The sequence below is a fragment of the Haliaeetus albicilla genome, chromosome 3 (genome assembly GCF_947461875.1).
Source record: "Haliaeetus albicilla chromosome 3, bHalAlb1.1, whole genome shotgun sequence".
Taxonomy (NCBI): Eukaryota; Metazoa; Chordata; class Aves; order Accipitriformes; family Accipitridae; genus Haliaeetus; species Haliaeetus albicilla.
In genome coordinates this window covers 49,032,430-49,055,468 of record NC_091485.1, presented here as the reverse complement: position 1 = coordinate 49,055,468, position 23,039 = coordinate 49,032,430, and positions in this window count along the sequence as shown.

The following is a 23,039-nucleotide window of genomic DNA, read 5'->3' as shown; positions in this document are numbered from 1 at the left end:
AACAAAGAGAAGAGTTCATTAAGCATCTGGTATGTAAGGGTTTTTTTTCCCTCATCCTCTCAGCTGAGATGCTACAGATAACTAGTGCTCAAGTGCCAAAATATAAGCACCTGGTGTCATTTTAAATGTCTTATGGTATCTGAACTATCCTCATGGGGCTGTCAAGAGATGACATGGGAGCTATGCCCTACAGCAAAAGCTGCAGGCCAGGCAAGACTCACATGGGGATCTCAACTCACCCTCAATGGGCAACCAAACCGAGTCCTAGAGCTCCATGAGCTGCAGTAGGGTATTGAACACCAAGCTCCCATGTAAAGGTTTGTATTTAGACAACTACATTTAAGTATATTAATATCAAATCTGCTAGTGTCTGTATTACTGTGATGTGTTCACAATTTTTGAAACAGATAGGAAATGTTTTATCCTTTCAAGTATTTTTCCCTGCAGTGGGAAAATATCAAAACACCTCATTTTTTTCCTCCATCAATTCCAGATTTTTAACATTTCCAGATGAAGTTTGTTTTATAAGAAGTTTTCTACCTTTTCCTTTAATTCTTTTTTCATCATCCACATGGAAAGTTATTAAGGATTGCTACCACACAAGTGACCATTATCTTGGCTAGGATTATAAATAAGTGTTCCATAAATTCACAGAATTGTAAGATGAACACCATAATAATAAAATATTTTAGTAATATTTTAGTAGAATTGTAGCATAATAACTTTTATCATGAGTGGGTTTTGCTAGATCTGGAGTAGTGAATGGCAATTGTTACAGCAGTTACTATCAGCTCATACAATTTGAGATAATGGGATTTATAATAGTTCTAAAGCCTCTGGAGTCATGCTATGGTAAGAGAAACTCAGTTGTCATTCAAAAAAACCTTCCCAGTCATAGCCAAATCTTAAAAATGTGAATCCAGAGACCAATAAAGATATGAACATTGAAGATAAATAAGAAGAAATTAATGTTTAGCTCTTTGTATAAAATAAAATGAAAAGAAAGATAGTTTTGAGGTTGTTAAATCATGAGATTTACACTAGACTTGCCAACACCAGACTTAAATCTAATAGCTGTTTAGTTTAATGCTCCATCTCCGACAGTGGATCATATCAGACTTTAATTACATTTTTATCTCTTTCAGGAAGGGATGTTTAGGCTTCATATACACTAAGGACAATTTTACGATAAAGTGAGTTTAAGATGTTGCCTGAACATAAAGTGAATTAACAACAGAGGGCTGCATCTTTGACATGTTAGTAGAAGACATTTTCCTCCATTCTGAAGGTGAAAATACAGCAGAAGTGTATGTCCTCCTAAATAAACCGCACAGGGAAACATCAAACAATTACTTTTCCATCAAAAATGGAACATTTAATGGACAATTTATTGACTTTAAAGAAATACACTGTTGTTGGTGAGATTTTCCATTAACCTAAGGTCTGTGCTCTGAAAATCAGACAATCTGAGTTGGAAAACTCACTTTCCATGAAGAAAAATGTCTGTTAAAATTAGCAAAGTTTAATAAGAAAAGGAAGTGGTTCCATTTCAGGAATTAAACAATGAAAATAGCTTTTAAACAATGGTATTTTTCTGAGCTCTTTGTTGTTTTAGCCAGCAGAAATATCTCACCTTGACTACTAAGTTTAGTCAAGAAAACTTAGAGAGTGAGTGCTAATATGCAAGAGAAGTTCGAACTAGGAAATGTTCCTAAAGTGGTTATGTAATGAAACACATTAAGTGAAACATTACAACTCAAAACCAGCCAACCTGTATGAAATGCTCTTGACAACTTTTGTTACTTGGCATTTAAATTACTTACTGTCTCAGCATCCTTGGAAAGCAGTCTGCCACTGCTTACATTGAGGTTGAAGGAAGTACACAGGAATCTTGTTTATTTCTCATTTTTTATCTTTCACAAAAGACAACCACCACTTCATAAATACATGAATACAACCCAGGAAAATCCAGGCAAAATAGGGAATGTCAGAGAGTACCATTATTTACAGGGTAACAATGCCAGTAAGACTGTTTTGAGTGAAATATTACATTCCTGGGTAAGGAGAAAGCACTAAGGAAGAGTATGCCTACCAATGCTCAGGTCTCCTAGTATTGTACCACTGAGAGGACAGAGTTTCCAGCTCTCTGGGCAGGAAAGTGCCAAGCTTATAAAATTGATAAGGAATCCGCTGTTGCAAAAAGCAGCAGCTCTATGTTGTGTGGAAGGCAATGAGCAAAAGGGCACATGCTTGTGGAAGCAGACTTCCAAGGGCATTCCTCTGGTTAGCAACATTTTGCTGCACTTTTTTTTCTACAAAATTCCAATTTTTTCTTTCACAAGAATGCAAAAGCCACCATTCTGGGCCAGACTGAAGGACCATTTAGTTCATGATCCTGTCTCTGATACTGTCTAACTTGGAGCCTATTTTACTCTTTTGTCCTGATTATAACCATATTTTTGTAATTTATTGCCTACAAATCTGTTCCCGAGGCTTTTCTTCACAGCACGGTGTGATCCTTAGCCAGGGAGAAAGTTTTGATAATTCCATTATTCTGTTCAGTGAGAGAGTGTTTCAGATGGAACAGATTGCTGAGCTTTCTGACTAACTGTCCTTGAGCTCACCTGTCAGAAGTCCCTCAATATTTCATGTTTACTAGTTCAGTGGTCTTATTTTATTTTCAGGAAATAGTATATATACTTAATGGAAGCCTGATATGCCTGATTTAAACCCACCTCAGGGATTTTTGTCAGCCCTAGTATCTTTCAGCAAAGAAATGGATGATGCTGTTCCTTAATCAGACATGAGGTGGCTGTTAAGTTTTCCAGAACTAATTAAATTCAAGGCATGCCTGCCTGTCAAAGTCTAAGGACGTAATGGTATTTCTGTCACAGTCTATGCAAAAAGTCATGCTGCTTTCAGCTTGCGCTGAAAAGGTAAGCACTGAAGGGTATGGAGCTATTCAAGTCCGTGAAGGGACAAGAAGGGTGTAGGGTATAGCAGAGAAAACTGTCCCTTTTACACCACATCTCAATACCTTTTTACTGTTACCAGTTAAAATTTGAAACAGTGTATTGAAGGGTACCCAGAAATGTGAAATAATGTTCTATCTTCTTGGTTGTTTGGGTTTCGGTGGGGTTTTTTTGGTTTTGGGGGTGGGTGGGGGGAGGGGTGGATAAGAATTGTTATTTTGCTGTTTTGTCACATTGGTAGCCACAATTGTACAAGTTACAGTCTTAAAATCTTCCAAGTTCTAACTGATTAGGTGTGTTTTGCAAAATTGCCATGAAATTTCTCAAGGGCTATTTTGACAAAAACTTCCAAAACTTCTACCACCATAGCCAAAAACTGGGACACAATTCAAAACAGAGTTACACGAAACAAGTAAATTATTAACATCACATGTTTTATTTTTTTACTTTTATGACACAATATTACTGATCAAAATAAATTTAATAATAAAAAATGAAATAGAACTAGCTGTTCTGAGACTGTTAAGCTGGTGTCTAAAACAAGGGTTATCTAATGTAGGACTACAACATCCATTAGATGTCATTGCACTGGATTTACTTATACAGTATTCTTACTGTCCAGAAATGCTGACCAAGGATGTAATAAACTGCTTCAGAAAGCAAAAATACGTGAAATATAATACAATTGTGAGCAATAAATCTGAGAAATAAATTCATTCAAAATGATCTGTAAAAGATATAAGACTGCTCATATACATTTTGATGGATAATACAACGTTGCTTTCCCAAAAGACACTACCTGAATTATCAATAAGATGTGCAATTGTTCATGTAATTGATTTGAATCTTCAATGTTAACATTTATTTTAAACAGACATTGCTCTTGTTTTTATTGTCCATCCTCATAATGCAAGTCATCTTTGCTCAGAGTAAGAGAATTCAGTATTACGCAAAAACGCTTATACGTTAGCACTGGTAGCTTCTGAACTACTCCAGTAATATGCTTCACAACTAAAAAGTTTTAAGACTTTCTACTGATAATTCACACAAATAGATTCAGGCTTTAACAAGTTCAGATGAAGTTAAAACATTAGGTATTGAATGTGCAATAACATTTAAGCCCTACGAGTAATAATACTTAGAGACATATCCATTATTTTTAAAATCTCTTATGTCATAATTAGCAAGAACATTTTCCTATGAAGATATTTTCCTTGTCTAAAAAATATTACAGTTTTAAGGTTCAAACTAAAGTTATTAGAATAAACATAGCATAAACCAGCTTTTTTTTCCCTGAGCATTAAAAATACAGAAAGCAAAGGGTCTCTTCCCAAATATTGTATTTGAATAAGAACTTACAGATTGTGGTTTGCCTTCTATATATTTCATGACCAAACCACTGCAAATGCTGTTTGATAATCATAATTTTGGCTTTATTATATAGGTCTGTTTTTATTCAAAGTAGATTTTAATACATATCTGGAATCCAGCATTTCTTTTTTTCAGTCACAGCTAGTTTATAGTTATAAAGAGAATGATATTTTCTCACCACACATATTAAGTGGGAAACCTTCATAAAGAGGACAAGTGAAAGATATTTGTAAGTAGCATGGGATTACTAGATAAATTACAGAAAAAAATATCTTCTGTCATAGTTGCTTCCTGGTTGGTAAATGTTTTTATAGGTCTTGAACTTTTTGCCTGTAGCCAATGAACACTTCTTTCCTACAGAATTGCAATTTGTCTGTAGGGAAAGCACCTTTGCCAATAGGTATTTCAGTACTTTTTTTTCTAGCTTATCATGTTGAGCATTACTAAATCTGAATAGTTTTTTCTTTCTTCATTATTCATCAAATTCTGAAACTATATTTTTTTCTTATAGATGTGAGAAACAAATTACAGGCTCAGCTGTTCAGTGACAGGTAGAGTCCTATGCGCATAAAAATATGTTACCTTATATTAGGTTGTTTGCCTTGCTAGTACATACAATACCTGACATAACTGCATTATTCGTTGGAGATAAATACCTTGTATCCACTTTGATTTTTATAATTTGTAACAAGTACTTATTTTCTTAAGGAAGATATTAAAGTTCTTGATACCCTGCTATGTATAAGATGAATAGGTTTGGACCATATCAGTTTGACTACTACTACCATCCCAGCCTTCTTTTTGTTCCAAAAGAAAGAAGAAAAAATGTTCAGCAGTATCTTATGTCCTTTAATCAAAAAGCAGACCTCATAGACAATAGCTGAGGTGTAGAACAAAATATCCTTACAGAGCAAACACCAACCTCTGAATACCCTCTGAATATTTTAGCCATTCATATTCAGCACCTGAAATACAAGCAACTAAGTCGTGCTACAGAAATGTAAGATACAGTTTTATAATTTTTTTTCTCATGAAATATGCACGCACAGTTACATATGGACACACTTATGACTCAGATACATGCACTTTTAAAAGTAGAGGCATTATTACAGAATTAGATAAGACTACTAAACATACAGCTGAGAAAAAGAATAACTATACATTGTGTGTGAACAGTAAAAAGTATGTTAAATTATTATTCTTGGTAAAATATGAGCATTTCTAAACAGGAAATAGGCAAAAAATAAGACCTACATTTAGCTAGACTTCCTTTTATGCTTTGAATAAATTATTCATCTTCTCAAGCAAAGGAATGTTGACCTTTCCTTGTAATACAATGTAAAGTTCACTTTGGGGTGAACTATGGGGACAAACTATTCTTATAACTGAAGTTTCACTTTCAATTTTGTCGTGGTTTAGGACCAGATGACAACTAAGCACCACGTGGCCACTTGCTCACTCCTCCTCCCCTCCCCAGTGGGAAGGGGAGGAAAATTGGAAGAAAAAGGTAAAAACTTGTGAGTTCAGATAAGGACAGTTTAATAGCACAACACAAGGAGAGAAGAAATAATAATAACAATAATACTAATAAAAGAATATATGAAGCGAGTGATACACAATGCATTTGCTCATCACCCAGAACCCGATGCCCAGCCTGTTCCTGTGCCGCGATCCCTCCTCCCCCCTGGCCAGGTCCCCCAGTTTATATACTGAGTGTGATGTCATACGGTATTGAATATCCCCTTGGCTAGTTCAGGTCAGCTGTCATGGTTGTGTCTCCTCCCAGTTTCTTGTGAGAATTAACTCTTATCCCAGCTGAACCCAGGACATTATCCACCCCTTATTCTATACCATCTATGTCATGCACAGATCCTAGACTTTCCAATTAATCACAACCACTTTTCCTGTCTTTGATATACATATATATACACACAGATGTCGTTCCCTTAGTCCATGGGCCATCACTCTAACATGTTCTTTGAGTTCATTTAATCCAAGACTTTGAGGCTCCATCTGTCATAACAGTCATTCAGGGCAGGAGAGATGGTGTGTGGTGTTGGATTGCTGCATGCTGCATCCAAAGCTTGTGGCTGGTGTATTTGGTGTGGCCCATGCCCACGGTCTATGTGTTGAAGATGTTGATCTTGAGGAAGTTGCTGGGCACCAGCTGCTGAAGCTAGTTCAAGGTCTATCAATCCTACACTTTGCTCAGTTTCATCAAAGTACATCCTTCAGTGATTTGGGTGATTGTTACCGTAATACCATTGACATGGCATATAGCAACTGTAGTAGTGATGACATACAGAGGCAGGGTTATTTAGCAATTAACAGCATACAATTTAATTCACTGGCTATTCTTACCCAAAATCAAATCCCCCTGAGGTACACCTCAGTATTCCCCATCCTTCTGCATCACCCACCAAGTGCACCCAGGTTCTTAAGCAAAACCAATCCCATGGATGGGTTTGGCTTTTCCTGAAGCAGGAATAACCCAGACTGTCTTTCCTAACATAGTCTCCATGTGCACTACAGGGATTTTATCCTGTTCTACAGTATGTAAAAGTTTTGATTGGGCAGGGCCAGCTCAGTTGGTAGATCCTTTAGTGTTAACTAATCAGGTGGCTTTGGTTAAATGCATATCCCAATATTTGAAGGTTCCATCCCCCATTGCTCTCAGTGTAGTCTTTGACAGTCCATTGTATCTTTCACTTTTCCCAGATGTTGGCACATAATAGGGGATGTGATATACCCACTCAATGCCATGGCCTTTGGCCCAGATGTCTATGAAGTTGTTTCGGAAATGAGTCCTGTTTTCTGACTCAGTTCTTTCTGGGGTGCCATGTTGCCATGAGACTTGTTTTTCAAGGCCCAGGATAGTGTTCCGGGCAGTGGCATGGGGCATGGGATATGTTTCCAGCCATCCAGTGGTTGCTTCCACCAATGTAAGCACATGGTGCTTGCCTTGGCAGGTTTGTAGTAGTGTGAAATAATCAATCTGTCAGGCCTCCCCATATTTATATTTCAGTCATCATCCTCCATACCAGAGAGGCTTTAACAGCTTGGCTTGATTGATTGCAGCACATGTTTCACATTGATGGATAACCTGTGCAATAGCATCTATGGCCAAGTCCCCACCTTGATCACAAACCCATCTACATGTTGCATCTCTTCCTTGATGGCCTGAGGTGTCATGGGCCCACTGAGCTATAAATAATTCACCCTTATGTTGCCAGTCCAGATCCACCTAAGCCGCTTCAATCTTAGCAGCCTGATTCACCTGCTGGTTGTTTTGATGTTCTTCAGTGGCCCTCTGCTTAGGTATGTGGGCACCTACATGATGTACTTTTACAACCAGCTTCTCTAGCCTGGGCAGCAATATCTTGCCACAATGGGGCAGCCGAGATGGGTTTGCCTCTGCGCTGCCAGTTACTCTGCTTCCATTGCTGTAACCACCCCCACAGGGCATTTGCCACCATCCATGAGTCAGTACAGAGATAGAGCACTGGCCATTTTTCTCAATCAGCAATGTCTAAAGCTAGCTGGATGGCTTTCACCTATGCAAAGTGATGTGATTCACCTTGTCCTTCAGCAATTTCTCTGACTTGTCGTGTGGGACTCCACACAGCAGCTTTCTACCTTTGATGTTTTCCTACAATATGACAGGACCCATCAGTGAATAGGGCATATTGCTTTTCATTTTCTGATATTTCATTATACAGTGGAGCCTCTTCAGCACGCATCACCTCCTCCTCTGGCAATATTCCAAAATCTTTGCCTTCTGGCCAGTCCACGATCACTTCCAAAATTCCTGGGCAACCACGGTTTCCTATTCAAACCCATAGTGTGATCAGTGTGGCCCACTTACTTCACATGACACCAGCTGCGTGATGTATAAAGGGGACCCTCCCTTTGAACATCCAGTCCAGCACCAGCAGTTGGGGTGCCAGGAGAAGATGTGTTTCAGTACCAATCACTTCCAAAGCAGCTCAAACCCCTTAATAGGCTGCCAATATGTCTTTTTCAGTTGGAGTATAGCAGGCTTCGGATCCTCTGTATCCCCGACTCCAAAACCCCAGGTGTTGGCCTCATGTCTCCCCTGATGCTTTCTGCCAGAGGCTCTAGGTTGGGCCATTCTTCCTGACTGCAGTGTACAGCACATTTTTCATATCTTGTCCTGCCTGGACTGGCCCGAGGGCTACTGCATGAACTATTTCCTGTTTAATTTGTTCAAAGGCTTGTTGTTGCTCAGGGCCTCATTTAAAACCATTCTTCTTCCAGGTCACTTGATAGAGAGGGTTTACAATTAGACTGTTCTCTGGAATATGCATCCTCCAAAAGTGCAGAACGCCTAAGAAACCTTGTGTTTCCTTTTTGCTAGTCGATGGAGACATAGCTGTTATTTTTTTGATCACATCCACTGGGATGTGATGATGTCCATCTTGCCATTTTATTCCTAAAAACTGGATCTCCTGTGTAGGTCCCTTGACCTTACTTTGGTTTATGGCAAAATCAGCTTCCAGAAGGATTTGGACTATTTTCTTCCCTTTCTCAAAAGCTTCTTCTGCTGTGTTACCCCACACAATGATGTCATCGATGTATTGCAGGTGTTCCAGAGCTTCACCCTGTTCCAGTGCAGTCTGGTTCAGTCCATGGCAAATAGTGGGACTGTGTTTCCACCCTTGGGGCAGTCGATTCCACGTGTACTGGACAACCCTCCAAGTGAAAGCAAACTGTGGCCTGCATTTTGCTGCCAAAGGGATTGAGAAAAATGCATTAGTAATATCAGTTGTGGCATACCACTTGACTGCCTTCAACTCCAGTTCATCTTGAAGTTCTAGCATATCTGGCACAGCAACACTCAGCAGCAGTGTGATTTCATTCAGGCCACGATAGTCTACTGTTAGTCTCCACTTTCCATTAGACTTTTGCACTGGCCATATGGGATTATTAAAGGGTAAGCGAGTTTTGCTGATCCCGCCTTGGCTCTCCAGTTGACAAATCAGCGAGTGTCCATTGGCGCAATATTGCCACCGATGCACCATTGTGGTAGCAATCAGCACCTGTTGTTCTTCGACCTTCAGCAACCCCACAACAGAAGGGTTCTCTGACAGACTGGGCAAGGTAGACAGCTGTTCAATTTCCTCTGTCTCCAAGGCAACTATACCAAAGGCCCACTGGTACCCTTTTGGGTCCTTGAAATACTATATCCTGAGGTAGTCTACACCAAGGATCCACGGGGGCCTCTGGACTAGTCACAATGGGGTGCTTTTGCCATTCATTCCCAGTTAGACTCACTTCAGCTTCCAATACAGTTAGCTCTTGGGATACCCCTGTCACTCCATAAATACAGATGGGTTCTGCCCCTTTATAGCTTGATGGCATTAGGGCGCAATGTGCACTGGTGTCCACTAGAGCCTTATATTCCTGTGGGTCTGACGTGCCAGGCCATCGAATCCACATAGTCTAGTAAGTCCAGTTGTTCCTTTCCTTCACCTGCCTGGAAGCAGGGCCCCTATAATCCTGGTCATGGTATCCATTACTCACTTTTTGTAAACATGAATCAGAAGTCCCTTCAAGAGGATCAGAAGTGAGATCAGCCTTTCTACTCTGTCTGGGAAACTGCCTGCTGGAAACTGGAGCAGCATTTTTCCGGGAAGAACACCCTTTTGTGATTGTTTTTCCTTGCAACTCACGTACCCGTGCCTCTAGGGTCAGGGCAGGTTTTCTGTCCTACTCCCTCATGTCCTCTCCATGGTCATGCAGGTAAAATCACAGGGTGGTGTATACCCACTCTATCCTCTCTCCTGAGCAGGGGAATGCTTACTCCTAATAGCACAGATAAAGGCCTGTACAGGTTGGGGGCAGAACTTATCCTCGAATCGCTGGAACTCTCAGGACAGTTTCTTGGCTAGCATGCCTGGCAGTTTCTCCACAGCCGAGACACAGGCCCATAGGGAGGAAGAGAGACTTCCTTCATATTGCCAGAGTTGGCCAGCCACTTCATCCACTGTTTTTCCCTCACCGTCTTTCCAGCACAGTACTGCCAATGAGTTGGCATATGACAGTGCTGCACTTCATAGAAACTTCTGCTACATGGGTTGTGTGCATTGGACTTCGTCTGGATCTGTGGGTAACTGCTCATTATTCAGATCATTATAAATCACCTCCAGCATGGCTAATTCCCTCAGGTGCTGGATATCTCTCTCCATGGTGGTCCACTTGCCTGGGTGACATGTAACATCTTCCTTGAAGGAGTACCTTTCCTTCGTGCCTGACAGAAGTGACCTCCAGAGTCTTGGGGCTTCTGTCTTTTTTCCAACTACCTTGTCAATGACCCCTTTCCTAAACAGGGATCCCAGCTGCTTGGTTTCCCTACCCTCTAATTCCAAGCTACTGGCCCTGTTATCCCATCATCAGAGCAGTCAGGTAATAATGTGCCCACCTGGATGGTGGCTGAAATCCTTTCACGTATATCGTAGCTCACTCAGGGGTAGGGATCAAGTGATTATCTCTATTTCTGCCTCTTCCTCCTGTTCTCATGATGACCCTGGTTCACCTTCAACCCTCACTAAGTGAACTGAGTTTTTTATGTATTTCTTCTTCTGTATAGGGGCAACTGATACTGGCACAGGATGGTTCTCTGGTTCAGCTGCAGTGCCTGTCTCTGGGGTTGGGGTAGCTGTAGTGCTTGTCACAAGGGTTGGAATAACCGCAGTGCCTGTTGGTCTGTTTTCACTCCCTTCCCTCTGAGGGTGCTGCATATTATTAAGCAGTGTTTGGTAGATACTGGTCAGGGCCCAGCACAGTGTGGTAAGTTGTGCCTCTTTGGAATAGCCACAGCATTTTCCTTTCAAATATTCTGTCACTTCGTCAGGGTCCTGTAGTTGTTCAGGAGTGAAGTTCCAAACCATTGGAGGTGAGAAGTTCTCTAGCTATCTGCACATATTCTCCCTCATGCTGTGCCACCCGTGACTATCCAGCCTTGGGGCAGATCTCTGGGTGGTATTCTTAAAAAATTTTTTTGTAACCCTAAACAAGACCTGAAATACGTTCTGGACACACAGCAATAACAGCATGATGGCTTGAACATCCCAAAGATATTAAAAATTCTCAAAAGCTGTTGTAGTTAGCCTGAAGGAGAAAGGGGACATGAGAGTGGGAGAAAGTATCCCCCCATCTTCCCCACAGATTGGGTGCAATTACTAATAAGTTCCAAGAGAAGGCGCCCAAGGTACAGGCATGACAACAATACCATCTGCAATACCAGTTTAACCTCATGACCAGTCATGTAATCATATCATAAGTCAACATTACCCCGTACAGCAAAATGATAGTCCTGATCCTTCTCCAGAGGTGATAAACATCACTGCAGGGAATACATAGTGTATAAAAGATTTTACATAACACCACCATGTGAACAAATAAACTGACATCATGACCAGCAACTATTTAACTAATATAAGAAATACGTATAACAAACTTGTTTTAACATGCTCTGGTCAGATCTGTCATTTCTCAAACCTTCATGCTCCATGTTGGGCACCAAAAAGGACTGTCATGGTTTAGGCCCAGATGACAACTGAGCACCCACCATGTGGCCATTTGCTCACTCCTCCTCCCCTCCCCAGTGGCAAGGGGAGGAAAATTGGAAGAAAAAGGTAAAAACTTGTGAGTTCAGATAAGGACAGTTTAATAGCACAACACAAGGAGAGAAGAAATAATAATAACAATAATACTAATAAAAGAATATATGAAGCGAGTGATGCACAATGCATTTGCTCATCACCCAGAACCCGATGCCCAGCCTGTTCCTGTGCCGCGATCCCTCCTCCCCCCTGGCCAGGTCCCCCAGTTTATATACTGAGTGTGATGTCATACGGTATTGAATATCCCCTTGGCTAGTTCAGGTCAGCTGTCATGGCTCTATCGTCCCAGCTTCTTGTGAGAATTAACTCTTATCCCAGCCAAACCCAGGACAAATTCATATTTCTTCTTACATATTTCAAAAAAAGAAAAACTCACAGGAACATGAGTCTAAAACAAATTCCAAATACCTTTGCCAACATCTGAAATTTCTCCTTGTATGTATTGCTTAAAATTGTTTGGAACAACTGTAATTTTTAGTATTTTACTTAGACTTTAATTCTATCAATGTAATTAAATACTGTATACTCTATATTGATCAGTACTTACAGACTTCCTACCTACTAGATAAAATAGCAGGTGCTCTTCATATCTGCAGACTAGTTCTATACATTTTTATTCATATAAGTAACTATTTAATTTCTCTTTTGTCCCATTCTTGAGAAACAAAATAATGTGACATTTGGGATGTCACATTTTTGTGCTTATGACTTTCCAGGAAGAGAAATGACAAACTACTGACCTCCTGCAGTAAGGGAATGTGACAAATGTTAATGAGGATGAGAGCTAATGAACAGCATGACTTTCAAATTAAATACTTTTCATTTGGTCATGAGGCAAAATCTCTTTTCCAAAATGCTAACAAATACTTTAAATATGGATACATTACATGAACAGTCTCTCAAAGGTGACAAAAAGGAGGGTAATTTTTCCTCTTTGCATTAGAAAATAAAATGGGGTTTTATACCTAAACAAGAATTTAATCTAAATGTATTGCTTACTTAAACTGTGCTACTTTTAGAAGAACTGTGACTGAAAAAGGAGTTAGGGGACAGCTTCAGAAAAGGAACTGAGGAATGTAAAGGTGGACACTGCAGAGTCATGTATTTAGGTGCCCATCTGCCAGAGCAGAATCCAGAAGAGAGTCAGGTCACAGATGCTCCTGGATGTCTTAGACTGAGAATGAAAGTAATAGTCTTACCATGCTGATATTCACCAACACCTAGTCCAAAAGGGAAATATGACATAAGAAACATTTAATCATAGGTTTTGGCACCTTAATAGAGGATCTACTTGCAGGTACCGTTCTACAGTGCCATACAGTTGCCATGCTGCGTTTTCTATATTTCTGCTAAGCCATTCGATATATAAAACTATTAAATACATACAGAAAATATTATGTCAGTCCCTGAAACTCTGTTTTTAGTTCTGCTCCAGTGTAAGTATTTTAGGGCTGTAAAATTTTTGTAAGTCTTAAGTCTTAAACTTATTGCTGAAAAACAGCTCTTTCACCTTTCAAACAGTTTAGTGTATGCAATTTATAATTCTATTATTGTTATGCATTTTATAACACGCCAGCCTTATAATTGGAAAGAGAAATGTGAATCCCACCCACAATACAAGTTCTGTCTGTATGGGTTGACACAATGAGTTGTAGGCCTCAAAATCTAGACAAATGTTGAAAATATAATTGTCCCTGTCTAAGTGCGTATTGTCTGCTCAGGAAAGACCTGAGGCTATCCTGAAGACCACTCAGCTACGTGCACCCAGCAAGCTGGCAAACTTGGCATGGCCAGAAAGCATATAGAATCATTCACCAAGCATCGTGCAGAGTGTTCACAGGCAGTCGGCAGGCAGTCCGCAGGCACTCCACAGTATCTCAGTTAAACTTCTCTGGGGACTAAATCCAGAGGCTGCTCTTAAAAACAGGTATAGACATAGCATCTATGTACTAATAAAGACTTTCGATATAACCCATATAGTCTGGATTGCAAATGGCTTTGGATTTGGATGTTTCTTGACTGAGTTAGTGGTAGGATATCCAAAGGCCACCCCTCTGTAGCTAATTGGGCATCCTGATGCTAAATTACACATGTTTGTAGACTCCTTAACCATCACAATGTCCTGCTTCAAGAAAATGAGAATGAACTACCTGGCAGTGCCATTGGGTTATTCCAAGTACATATAATTGTTCCAGACTCTTGCAGTAGAGCAAGTGAGTTTATGCTAATTTGAGCAACAAAAATTCCTCCTTCCCCTACCTGAGGCTTATACAACCTGAACAGGTAAACAGAAATTGTGTTCATGCATCTAGCAAAAGAGAAATTCAGCAATTTAACAATAGAGCAGTTCCAGTCTGTCATATTACATATTCCTGTGTTTAATAGCATTTTTGGAGATAAATTTACTTGTTGATTACTTGAGGGAAGAATATTGCCTTGCACTCTTCTATCTCTTCAGTGGAAATATATCAATTAGTAAGGTATCATTCATGTATTTCACGTACATGCATAGATACATTCACTTCCAGATTTTTTTCATAAATCTTATTATTCTGGGTAAATTAATCTGTAAAAAATGGGCTGAACAGCCAAGTCTTTAACTCTGTTGTGCAGCCACAGCTGATTAATGATATCACTCCATGTCTTAAAAGCTAGAATCATTTGTTGTCTTTCATAAATTATATAGCAATTATTGCTGTCTGCACAGAAGAAGAAACACACTGTCTGTAAAGAATTAGTAAAAGTTCCTAACAGAGGAGTGCTAATTGATCTTTAAATTATTCATAGAATTCCTCTGGGTTCTTATCTTCCACAGGAGGGGTTTGGGTTTTTTTTCTTTTTCGTTAAGTAAAATGGCTTTATCATTATTATAATTTTCTGTGAAGTAACTGTAGCTTTTGTTTGGAATTTGAATGAAGGACTGAGAATTAACATACGAATTTGTACATTTTTTAAGTTAAGACCTTGGCTAATACAATCACATACAGAAATCAACAGAAGACTCTTATGTTATTGTCATTTCATAGTAATTACATTAGCACTATCAAGAAAGTGAGGATAAATCTGTCTGCACAATTATCTTGGCTAGGAAGCTGCATTTTCATTGTCTTCCCCCATTATTCATTAAAGTTTGTGTTTGCCTTAAATAAAATAAGTTCAACTATCTGATTAATGAGCTCTGTTAACCTTTGTCTGTGTGTAATTCTGCATATGTTTCTTTGTCATGAGAACATTCATGTTTTGTGTTTAACTGTATAAATCTGGAAGGTAATTTTTATCTCCAGTTCTGTTTTGTTGTTTTTTTTAAATCACTACAGAGATAATTATTTCTCTCCTGAAAATACCTTTAAGATTATTTCCCGGGCACCATATGAAAAAAGCAATGCCTGACCTGGATTTGTGCTATTACGGGTTCCAATTTCTTTTCAGTTCTGCTGATGATATATGTGTTGTATATAAATCTATATGGTATATGACAGTATATTGACATACATCAGAATGAAACTCTGATCCAGAGCATCCACATTCAATGAAACCTTTATTGTTCAAGAACAAACTGCCTGAGAAACTGCAATTACACTGTTGACCAAGTGTTCCAAAGCAGGCATCCAAGTGACTTGTATGAAGTTTGAGCAAGTAGAACTGCAGAAAATGCAGGAACATATACAAAGGAATTAATCATGTAAGCAAACAGCAGTTTCAGTTCACAATTATCACAGGTCTTTTAGGCTGTACATTTTACTAATACAAAATAGGAACTCAAAAGATACAAGCAAATTCAAGACCAGATACCTACTGTGGGTATCTCATTTAGTATCAGCCTAGCTAATGTAAAATCCTGCTAGAACCTTCCCTTTTTATCAACTTAATTTCCTTTCATTATTTAAGGTGAGATAAAGTGTCTAGCTGACTACTGCAGTACAGAGGGGAAGACAAAAGAGCACATAAGAAGTATTTAGTCAGTGCTAGGAATCTTCTGTGCCAGTTGGGAGCTAGCTTGTGGGCTGTATTTCTATCATCATATGCTAGGACTGATCTAGCATTGAGCTGGAGGTTGGACTAAAAAACTTCCAGAGGTATTCTGAAACCTACCTATTTCATGTCCCACAGGTAAACCAGGAAGAGGACAGAAATAAATCTGATGGAAAGGAAAAACACATGATTGAAACATGCCACATTTCCCTTACTCTTTTCTTTCTCTTTAGGCTGCACTGAATGTAGTACTCTGCTAAAGTTTGTATGGGAGAAAGGGAAGATCTGTTGTATTCATGGAAAGAAATAATTTGGGGATTCCTTAATTAAAAAAATCATATGGAAGTCAAGGAATCCCCAGATATGAAATAGCTGAAGGTTAGAAAACTAATAAGGAGAAGTAACATGTATACTTGCTCCTTTCTTCATCTTCCTAAGTATCTGCTCATGGCCACTGAGATTAAACACCAGACCTCTCAGTCTTAGACGTGACTCAGTAAGGGCATTAGGTTTTCGTTATATATATAATCATGATTTCTTGCCTTATGGTATTTATCATGTCAACATGCAGTTTGTGACTTTCTCAGACTCTGAATTTTGGCCTTAATATGTTCTCCCTAAAGTTAGCTTCACTCTACAGTACAATGAGAAGTAAAGTTCACTTGCCAATGTCCCATCAACTGTATACAGGTGTACTGACAAAACTGAGAAAATAGGCTTTTTGAAGCAACCATAGTTTTAAGACACATCCCTTGTGTCTGTTATAGCACCACAGCACAATGCGAAAGCATAAAAATGAGTCCCCACTAATGGCTGTACGTAAGGTACAGTATGATAGTAGGACTGCCTTATACTGTATACAACTTCTGGGTGAACTGTGCACATTGACTTTGAGAGGCTGCTCCAGTCCCCCTGACATGAACTGTAAAAGATCATTTCCTATAACAGCAATACAACCTACTCCCATCTTCACCATTCTTACTTTATAGGATGAATGTATTTGGGAACTTACAATCATTCCACTCTGCTTCCTCCAAGGACCAGATAATCACAGAAAGCTTTAATACCTTTAACTTTCATTTCATGTATTTTTAAACATTCTTCCCTTTATTTCTTTTCATGCAAATAGTCAGTGCATAAAAGCATGGACTAAGAAACTTTTAAAAATCTCTGGGCTTGGCATTAGAACAATTCCCTTATTACAGTTTTTGCAGCAATGCAAGTGTGTGGAGATCTCCTAGAAGGGAAGACAATCTGACATTGTGTCTGTCAGTGGCTAGAGTGGGTCAACGTCAGTAGTCACCAGGTGGTGAGTTTTTGATATTGCAACCAACACTCAGATACAGTAGATGTTTTTCAAAAGGCGAATTACTTCACTAAACCCCAAATGCTGTCAATGACAGCAGCAAATAAAGAACATGTGTTCACAGAAATATCTACAATCTGCTTTTCATTTTAATGTGATATCTTTCCTTTGCTTTCCAGCTGATTTTTTTTTTTTTTAAATACAGAAATGATTATTCTGGGTTTTAAAATCAACCTAGGATCAGACATTTTTAACATAAAAAAATTTGCAGTCAGGCTAACAGCTTGTGTTTCAAGATGAAGCCAAATCTAAGTTTAAACAGCCAAACCATAAACTTATTATTAAATGCCATTTTAAAGGCAGTGGTTCCAATTTGAGCCTTCATCCTTCCTCTTTCCTGACACTTACCCAACACTCACAATTGCTATTCTTGACCTCTCTCTTCTACTCTGTCCCATTGGCTTCTTTCCTGGTTTTCAATGATCTTCTGAAATCTCTTTATAAAATTGATCAGGTGAGACCAACTATTACTCAAGTTTTTCTAAATCGGTCTCACTTTATTTGGAACTACAGAGCTCTTCTGCTTGTTTATGCAAGCTGTCTAGTAAGCACTGGCATCTATTTTCTTTGAAAGATGCTTCTTGATATTTTAAACCTGGATGACCTGACTTAGCTCAGCTGAATAAAATGTTAAAACTTCTTTAAGTTTATGGATACAACAGCAGTCAATGGGTATTTTATACTGGATTACAGAGAAGCCAGGGTCTCCTTGCAAGATAAGACCATGAGTTTGATGGGTGTTTTTCTCATTTTTGTTCCTGACTCGAAATGTATGATGGGATGCACTAATTTACTCCATTTTTTTGAGTCAGGTTTTTAATCGCATGAGTCAGATTTTTAATTGCAGAATTTTAATTGCATACTCAGTGGAATGAGACACCTAAATGATTTTGAAACCTTACTTACAACGGTATTTTTAGATGTATGCATATTTTTGTAACATTGCCCCTCTGTTCCTTGGTCTCTATCTGTAACACAAAAATCAGATTACTCACTCACTTAGGTTAAAGTATTTTGAAATAATAATTGAATGATGTTTTGCCAGCAGAATTATTTTTTTATTTATTATTCACTTTCCATTCAAATGGAATATGAAAGATAAACAGCATGTAGGTAATTCCAAGAATATTCTGCTATATGTGACATTGGATAGATACTCATTACAAATATGCTATAGTTTGAGCATTCCATAGGAGCACTGTGTGAAGGGAATCATTAACATGTAAATTTTGGAGTGGTTTCCTTACCTAATATTTCCATCTGGGACTCAAGCCTGCAGATTCCAACTACCTGAAACATCACCTCAAACTCACAAATCTGTTGATGATGGGTCAGTCAGTCAGCTTGTGCTGGTCTACTTGGTGACTTTTGTGTTCTGCAGAACATGAGGAAGAAGATGATGTTGAGACACAGCCAGTCTATTCCTTTCAGGGTTTATGAAAAGGTGTTCAAAAAGATTTGACAGACAGGATAACAATACACTAATGGCTCCTACACATATCTAAGTGAGGACAGTTTCACATATACTAGCACAAAACCTCCTATGTCTGAACCCTCCTCTCTTAATTTCTTGCAGATTTCTCCCCTCTGGAAACACATGCAACCAGTCATTTTCTGCACTATATTTTGGGAAGAACTGGAATTGAAAAAATGCAAGAGACACTCTTCTTATCCTACTAAGCCTGTTTTCTCCTGTTTATGTATCACGGACTTTGTTCATAATTTTTGTTATATTTTCTCTCTGCTTGAGCTTATAGCAGGAGGGAGCTTGGCTAAGAAATGTCACAGCAGCTTTAAGATTATTATTCTTCAGTGGTAAGAGTAGGATTGCTTCCTGATGTAACATTCCAATATGCCTCTTTTGTGTGTGGTGCCTGTCACTATAATATATGCAGATTCAAATCTGACTGCTATTTTTATATCTATAACTAGTCTAGCCATTTCTCCCTTTATATTATCCAGTTCTCCACTCCTCTTCCATCTCCTATACTTTTCACAAGAGAAAGGTGACAGCTTGATTTGCTATTATGTTTTCACACAGAAAGATACTCTAATATTATAGAAATATTTCCATAGGATCATAGAAACTGGAAAAGGACAACATTTCTTAGATAATTTTGTCCGTCTCTCTACCAGTATATAACTGTTCCCTACAGTATAATTTTTAGTTTTCTGTCACTTGAAACTTTATACGTCTCAAATGGGAAGACTGTTTCTCTTTAAAATCTATTGCATAACCTAATAGAGCTTCTTGCCAGCATATTTTCCCTTCAACAGTCACCTATAAATTTCTCTTTCTTCTTTTTTCTTATCTTTAAACTACTTTTCATCAGACTAGACAGTTTTTCTGACCCTTGGTTATTTTTTCTTTTGAATAATTAAAGACAATACGTATCATGGTTATTTCTATTATTCTACTGCTCTGAAACCGTACCTGCAATCCTGTAGTTTGTCAATTCAGGTATCAAAGATTCATTAAAAATGGGTTGGAGATAAAATGCAAACTGGCTAAAGGACTTTAGGGAGACTACAATATGCAAGAGCATTGTCCCAGCTAGAGAAAACATTGTCATGCCAAGAGATTCTATGTAAAATTCAATCTATTGAACCAGATTATTCATAGGAGTAAAACATGTTGATACTTTCTGCTGATTTTGAAACAGGAAAAATTATATGTTATAATGCACTTAATAACTTTGACACAAAGCAAAAGCAAGACAACAGATTTCTTTCAAATTACAATCAAAATGAGCAATTCTCTTGTGCTTGAACTTTATTTGGCAAGATCGAGCTCAGAATAGTATTTTATAGCTAACAGTTTTTAATGGAGGATAAATATAACCTAACTCCAGCAGCACAAACACTAGTGCTACTATTCAGCCTTGACTTATTTAATGTGCATTTCAGAATGCCTTCAACTGCCACTATTTGAAACCTCCCTTCAAGGTTTCCATGTTGATGGCAGAAGCAATTAGTGGAAAACTGAGTTTCAAAGAGAAAATTAAAAAACAACTCCCCCCAGCACTTAAAACTATGAAATTTTTTTGATTGCTTTTGTCACAAAAAGATTTACCAAAACAGTCTGAAAAAAAGTTTTTTCTGATTTTCTTTTACATTTCTATATACTATGCCTGAAATGTTTTCTTTCTCAATAAGTATTCATATGAAAAAAGGCTTTTCTTTCATACAGATGAAAAATGGAGACAAAGTGAACATAATTGTACTCCTAGACTAGTCTTTATAATGAGGTTTTTAAGACATTTGTACTAAACAGCTTTCCAACCTCAAACCAAGTAATATAGAAGATATGTTGACAGGAACCAGCTTGAAAACCTTTAAGGCGTTCTGAACTCATCTTTTCCCTGAAGATGACTGCACAGTAATTGCCAAGGCACTGTGCAGTTCAGGTCCAACTCTTGCCTTCAGGAACCATAGGAATGCATTGTACGAGTAGTAAAAACACTTTCCTTATCTTAGTGACTAAGAATACTACTGTCCACTAACAAGAGAAATTAGAACAATAGTTTTCCACTGCCTTTGCCTCCTCCTTCAGCTTTTCAAATATGCCTCCTAGTGAGACCGCCAGCCTAGGGAACATCCCACACACAGGCTGCTGTTCTTCCAAAGCCTCAGCATTTGACTGACAGTGACTTTACAGCTGGCAGAGCCCAGGAGGAAAAATCAATGGAGGCTGGAATCTGCAATTTCCATTGATGAGCTTTCAGGGATGTCATTCCTTTGTCACCTTGGACCTTGAAGGTTTGCCCAGATCTTTGCCTTTGTAGGACTCATCTCTTCTCACTCAATGGCTTGCTCCATTGGTCCTCCAGACTTCCACAAAGAGAGTCAAACCAGCACTCTTCCTCCATGTCACAACCAGGCTAGATCCTCTCCTCTGAACACACTGTAAAATCAATGGAGAGAGAAATATTTGGCAAAGTTTTACATCTGACCTTTAATGCTCTATCTTTAATTTGTTTAAAGAAAATGTGGTGTCTTTTGCTCTGTAAGCGTTTACCAGAATGTTCTCATTTGAGAAAATACAGTTCCATTAGTATTAAAATGTTGCAAGCACTTGCTAAAAGTTTTTTTCTCCTTACTTTTATGATAGTTTAAGCATAACTTTGGTAGTATAATTTCAGAGAGACACCACAGAGTTGAGCCTTGGGGCTGTGTTTTCCCACTGATTCGCTAGATAAAATTTATTATGTTTACAAAATACATCAGCATGTTCATAAAGCTTTTTGTTTAAGAGAAATAAAAGAAGCTTTGTGTTACCTAACATTGTGTTTCTTCACAATTTTAATTTAAAGCAACTGTAGCAATAAAGAGGGAATGTATTTCTTTTTCAGCGTTTAAATACAAACTGGCGAATGTAGGTTGTGCATACCAGACATGGGCTGCTTCTGCATGAATTAATAAAAACAAACTGAATTTTCATTCCCTCAACTTATGAATGGTGCCAGTCTTACAGTGGGATGTCTATACTATTATGTGCTTAAGAAAATACACAAATTAAAAGCCAGGCTGCAGGGGTGCACATTTTTGAAAGTAATTTCAAAGATACTATATCATAAGGGACTAACTTGTTGCCTTGTGTTTTTGAATTTTTGTTAATATCACGTTTTATTTTAAGTGATTGCCATCCAAGGCACAGTGAGGAAATGGTAATCAAATACTGAGTGCATACATCGTGATTCCACTTTCCTGGAGACTGAAAAGCCACCAGCAAAACCACAGTAACATTTCCAACATTAATTTTCCTTACAAAGGCAGAATCTAAGTTCATTTGTATCAGGGCAAATTAAAAGTAACTCTTCTAATGTCTAGGACTTACATTACTTACTTATATAAGACAATCTGGGTTTTTTACTGCTCCTACTCTAGAGCTCTGGTCACAGTCTTTTAGAATTTTTAGAATATTTATTTCTCTTTCTTTTGAAAGTGAAATTGTTGTACATATCAGTTGCCAGATTGAAGACACTGAAAACTATTTGCAAGGAATACATGTGTAGGCAGGGACAATGAGAGTGTTTGTCTGCAAGACCCTCCCAAAATATATCAAGCTGTGGCCTGAACACTGTTGCTGTAGCTGGTAAATGTATTAAATCTCTGCAGTCATGCTATTTTGTAAAGTTTTCCTGGAGTAGCAAAAGTGTGGCACTTGCTAAAATAATACATTTTGTCTAGGACAATCCTTCTCCACTGAGGCATGCCCTGTAACAGAAACAGCTGAACAGTGCTTACTCTCCCTGAAAATCATGCAAAAGTTTTGAGCGCTTTGGAATGAGTGAAAAAAGAAGCAGAATTACATGTAATCAGAGGAGATAAATGCATGTGACAGAGAATGTAATCTTTATATAAGCAGTTACAAAGATCTCATAAATGAGCATCTCAGCTACAAACAACTGGAACTTCAGTAAACCACTACAGGAGGACTGATGGGGTATTAGCAATGCCAGCTGTCATGAGCTAATCCATATTAAACTCTTCATCCCCACACTGCTATTAAATCCAATAAAGGTGAGACACATGATCTTTCATTTCTAGCCAGGAAATTTTTTTTTTAATGACACAAAAATGTGTCATTAAAATGTTCTTAGACTTACAGACCAGGAAATTGATAAATAGAAATGTAATCTCCATGGCTTCATCCATCAAACAAAATAACAGCCTATTCTCCTGCTACACAGTGTGAATCTCCCACATCCA